Source organism: Pteropus alecto, unplaced genomic scaffold (assembly GCF_000325575.1).
Source record: "Pteropus alecto unplaced genomic scaffold, ASM32557v1 scaffold67, whole genome shotgun sequence".
In the NCBI taxonomy this organism is placed as follows: domain Eukaryota; kingdom Metazoa; phylum Chordata; class Mammalia; order Chiroptera; family Pteropodidae; genus Pteropus; species Pteropus alecto.
In genome coordinates, this window is record NW_006441061.1 from 3,244,643 (window position 1) to 3,250,203 (window position 5,561).

At 56.1% G+C, this 5,561-nt stretch overlaps 1 protein-coding gene across 1 annotated transcript in view; it reads left to right on the forward strand.

The window, feature by feature from the left end:
- Nucleotides 1-5,561, forward strand: part of RALGPS1 (Ral GEF with PH domain and SH3 binding motif 1) — a 229,692-nt gene that overhangs the window by 86,481 nt on the left and 137,650 nt on the right. The window lies entirely within an intron of this gene.

Below are 5,561 nucleotides of genomic sequence, written 5' to 3' on the forward strand. Positions count from 1 at the left end.
GGAGTCTGATAGTTATATAATTGAGTCTGTAGGAAAGTTTTTCTGCTGTAAAAATACTTTAAAAATATCTCAGACCTCTTTCTCCTCCTGAGCTTGGCACGGCGCCTGACGTGCAGAGAGTAATTGCTATTTCCACAGCTCATTAGCATTCACCTCCTGGCCCGCCTGGGCCAGGGTCTCGCACAGCCACACAGCCCAAGCCTTTCAAGACCTGTTTATGTCCCACAGAACTGGAGGAAACTATATGGAGTCGTCAGCTGTGCTTCTGCAACTCATTTCCGAACTTTTTTCTGCCAGCCCGTGGGGCTGGGCTCTGTTTCACACTTGGCTAGTTCAGGGGCTTTTAAACTACTTAGGGATTATGCTGTAGGTGATCAAATTTGAGCCTTGTTTCTTTAAAGTGCAGTTTTCCATAGATCTAGCCCCAGCAAAGCGGAATGAGAAGTGTTAGTCTGAAGTCAGAAAACTGAGTTTGTGTCCAGGCGCAGTTCAGAGCGTGACTTCTGCGGGACTCGTTTTCCGTGTCAGCTCAGAGGTCGGCCTAGATTAGCAGCTTTCCATCAGTGTTTCTGGAGTCCCAGGGGTCCCTCGGAGCTGCTTTGGGGGTCACTGGGGGCTGGGAGAGGGGAGAGAGGAGAGAGGGTGCTGCGCAGACAGCCTGGGTGCTGTTTCTGCCAGGGCAGCTTTGCATCGACTTCACGCACTGGGCTTCTGGGTGAATTGCAGTTGAGCAATGGCCTTGGAGGTCAAAAGCAAGTTTGGAAGCCCCTGGTCTCTGCGGCCGCTGCCAGCCCTGTGATCCCCTGGATCCGTCTGAGCTGGAAGGCTTTTTTCAGAAGTTGCATGGAGATTCTTTTGCAAATGAATTTTCCATCATTTAGATGCTGTGATTGTTTCTTGGACTGCTGGGACCTGTGTGCACACCCGGAGGAATGAATTATGAGTCTCGAGGTGCACAGAGCTTCCTGTCAGCGATACTGGGACTGGGAATGACCCCTACAAGCTGTGTAGTTGGTGAGAGCCATAGGGAGTCTTGTAAGCCACCTACCTGTCCCGCTAGTGCAAGGACAGTGGTTTGCACAGAGCATTTGGAGAGTGGAGGGGCCAGACTTGTCGTCTCGTCCCTTCATCCAAGTCTCCGCAGCCCAGTGGAACCGACGGCCGCACTGTATCCCTGACACTCGCCGCGCCTGTCCCTACGCAGCGCGCAGCACACCTGTTTACAGGTGTGCCTCCCCCTTCTGCCTGCCTTCACGATGAAGGCTGGATCCCGTCGTTTGCGTTGCCTCTGTTTGTCGTGCTGAATCGCACCCTTCTTTTGCTATTACCTTCTGCTAATAAGATTAGCCATAGAAATGTCAAAAAGAGCTGTTTCCCGTTTCTCCACGTGTCCCTTGATCTGGTGCTGGTGACACCCCATGGGCCCACAGAGCAGGGAGGAGCGGGAGCCCTGGGGCCACTGCCCGAGCAGCCCCAAAGGCCAGTGCTTTTACCGTCTCCATTCATCGGAGAAGGAAACCGAGGTTCCAAGAGGTGCAGTGACCTGTCCAAGGTTACAGAGCTGGTGAGTGCCAGAGCCGATGCGATGCGGCCTCACCTGGCTGGACCCATAGCCCATGTTCTTGGCCAGGGAGCCGGATGGCTTGTCAGTGAAGGACAATGATGTTGGAATCAAGCCGGGCACAGGGCAGGGAGAAACAGGCACACACACCGCCTGGGAAGTGGGCCTGGAGGAGTGAGGCCGGCACGCTGCCGAAGCCCTGGATATCTGGGAAACCCGGACAGAAGGGAGTTGCAGGTGTGGTAGGAGACCTGCCACTTGGTTGCACTGTGGGTGACCTCAAGAGAGGGCCAGTTGGTCATCAGCTGTAGGACAGGTAGCCTGTTGGTCTGTCCCTGGCTGGCTGCTGAGTGCCAGCAGCTGAGTGAGCTGGGACAGGGCCGAGATCGACACCAGGCATAGGCCTACAGATAGTAGGCCCTTACTAAGTGCTGGTTGGATGCACAGACAGGGAGGGGGTCACCCTCTGCTGGCCTGGAAAAATACAGACAGGGTCTGATTATCCCGGCACTGGGGCCACTTTGGAATATTGGCTGCCTCAAAACCATGAGACCTTAGTAAGAATTTGTATCGGCCATTTCAGATTTCCCGAGGTCACATTACCGTGTGTACATATTTATTCTGCAAATCAAATATTTATCGAATGCCTCCTCCATGCCAGGCCACGCTCCAGGCCTCGTCTTCGTGAGCTTTTGGTTATGCAGAGGGGACACACGTGTCATTGAGGGAGAATAAACACGCCCCTAGTCTGGCTGGCACAGAAGCGATGGATCAGTGTTTGCCGAATGCGTGAGGCGACACCCAAGAACCATCGGACGGGAGCGAGAGGGACGGAGACGGCCGCAGCGAAGGACGGCCGGGATCCCGGGAGGGCCGCAGCGAAGGACGGCCGGGGTCCCGGGAGGGCCCGCTGGGAAGGCGGCTGGAAGGCGAGACCTGAGTGACGAGGGGAGCCAGCCGCGCCAGCGCCAGGGCATGGGCGTTCCAGGCAGAGGCCGAATGCCTCCTCCATGCCAGGCCACGCTCCAGGCCTCGTCTTCATGAGCTTTTGGTTATGCAGAGGGGACACACGTGTCATTGAGGGAGAATAAACACGCCCCTAGTCTGGCTGGCACAGAAGCGATGGATCAGTGTTTGCCGAATGCGTGAAGCGACGCCCAAGAACCGTCGGACGGGAGCGAGAGGGACGGAGACGACCGCAGCGAAGGACGGCCGGGGTCCCGGGAGGGCCGCAGCGAAGGATGGCCGGGGTCCCGGGAGGGCCCGCTGGGAAGGATGGCTGGGGTCCCGGGAGGGCCCGCTGGGAAGGCGGCTGGAAGGCGAGACCTGAGTGACGAGGGGAGCCAGCCGCGCCAGCGCCAGGGCATGGGCGTTCCAGGCAGAGGCCCACAGGGCAGGAACGTGGGGGTCCAGGAGTAGGTGGCCAGGAGGTACCCACTGTGGGCCGGAAGTGGGGTCCCAGCCCGAGGAAGGACTTGCGTTCTATTCTAAGTGCACGAAAGGGTTTTAAGTAGCAGACGGACGTGATCTGGTTTACAGCTGCTTTATTTTTTTTTTAAGGACTGTCGCTACTGTGTGGAAACGAATCGAGTGACGGTCCTGGGGGGCGAGAGTGGAAACAGGGCCCCGTTCAGAAGTGAGGGCGGGTCGGGGGTGAGGCGTTGGCGGGGGTCGAGGCGGTGGTCGTGGATGTGGAGAAAAGCGGACCGACGGGGAAGGCGTTCCGAAGACAGAGTCGGCGGGATTGCGACGGGTAGGGTGTCGGGGCCAGGAAGAGAAGGGAACGAAGGGTGGTTCCTGGGTTTGGGGCCCGAGCAACTGGGAAGGTGGCGAAGCCTTGGCCCGGGAGGAGACCGACTTACTCACGAGTGACCTGGGGATATGGAATTCCTGGAGTATGGGTGACTCACGCATTACAGCAATTACAGTCACGTGCTACACGTCACTCACACACGCACACGCGTGCGCGCGCACACGCTCTGCTTGCCCTGAGCGTGTTCCTGTTACGACTCACACTTTCCTACTGAATCGATCCAGAGTTTGACTCGCCTGCAGCAGCAGTGAAAATGGAAGCTTCTGGCCGGGAGGACTTCGCCGATGAGCCGGGAGGTCTGGTCTGGGTGACCTGAAAGGGGACTTCCCTGGGAACGGAGCTGCCACCCCCAGCCCTCGGGGGGCACGGGCTTGTTGAGCTGCAGGTCAGAGGATGGCTACTTTGCCAGTGTCCTAAGAAGGCAGATGTGTGACAGGTGTTGGGTTTTAGTCTTTCATTTGGAAAGTGTCGGGGTCGCCCCCCTCTGATGTTGTTGAGACGGTGGTGACAGGTATGGGCCACCTGTTTCAGGCTTTGCTAAGGTGAGAGGTGAGACGGGTGAGGAGGAGATGGAAGGCAGAGGGAACCAGCGTCGGTGCCCTCCAGTCACTCTCCCCCCGCAGCCCAGCCTGCGCCGCTTCTCCCAGTTCCCGGTCATGACTCTGCTGACACTGCCACCCTCATCTTCCTTGACATTGTCATAACACCGGACAGTGTTTATCACCCTCTGCTGCCTTGGCTTGGTTCCCACCCTGCCATTCCTGACTGCTTTGGTTCCTCCCGCCCACTGCATATGAGAGTCTCGAGGCTCTGACCTTGCTTCCTGCTCTCCACCCCTTGGGTTCCGCACTAGCGTGGAGCCCTCCGGCTGTCACCTCTGTGCCTTAGCGGTGGCTGCTTCCTCAGCCCTCACCCCAGCCTCTCTCCGGAGCCCTCGACCCGAGTTCCAACGCCTGCCCCACACGGCCCTCGGCTCACATGTTCCCTTGACAGCTCACGACTTCCGAAATCAAACTTCGGCTTCCAGGAAGTGATCATGAGTGCCAGAAGACTCTCTCAGCAGGCTGTGTTTTGGACCTTGAGGCAATATGGCAGCCTCAGCTGATGAAGACTAAACTTCTCCCTCCTGACTGCCTGCTCCAAACACAGAAACACAAATAAATGCTGGATAAGATACAACCAAATTCAAAACCGAGAAGCAAAGCTGAGCTAGCAGCCAAGAAAGGGGAATCGCTATGTGCTAGAAATAAAGAGTGCTCTCAGAGTCGGCACAGCGAGCAGCGTTAAGGGAAATGGCTGTGTATAGGCCTTTGCTGCTGGGGGCTGGGCTTCCAGTAGGAAGGAGAGTCCCAGCTGCTGGCCCATGTTCAGGGTGGGGGGTTCCCGTCGAAATCAGAGACCCATCAAGTGTCACCCCTGCAGAAAATTTCTTTTCAGCCTGGGGAATTCTCAAGGGAACATGAATGAGAAAAGTCACCTATGAGAAACTGTCAGTCTGGCCTGTATGTCAGGTGGCTCTGGGGTCTGAATACCACACGACTTGAATTCTTGGATTGATGTGGGGACCCCCAGGCCAAGAAATGAGGCACAGCATCCCATGAGATGAAAAGCGTGTCCTCTTGAAGCAAACACTCAGCGCAGCCTTGAGCCTGCCTCCTAGAGTCAGGATTAAATCAGTGAACATAGGAAAAGACGTTTAGAACAGTGCCTGGCACAAACTGAGGGCTCGACAGGCGTTAGCTGCTGCTGCTGTTACTGTCTCAACTGTCCTCAAATGAGCTGGAGGAGGCTGCCGTCCCCGTGAGCCAGGCCCTTTTATTTATGACCCGATGTCATCTTCGTCGTCTAGCCGGTCTCCTTGCTTCTAGACTTACTCTCTGGTCTTTCCTCACACCGCTCCTGGAGGGATCACCCCGAAACAGAGCTCCAGTGTTTTCACATCCCTGACGAAAGACTGTTTTTACTATCTCCCCACCCCCTGCTCAGTTGGGGAGGGTCTGTGCTCACCAGTTCCCCAAAGCAGGATGCTCTGATATGACCATTTTGAGGCTGCTCTTTTAAATCCCTCATTTGAACTGCATTTCACCACCTCCAGGTTTATAATAGTAATATTTTGTCAGCCAATTTTTAACTATCGTTTGGATTTCCAACGCTGAACTTCAGTGACCCCTTAGAGTAAGGAAAGAT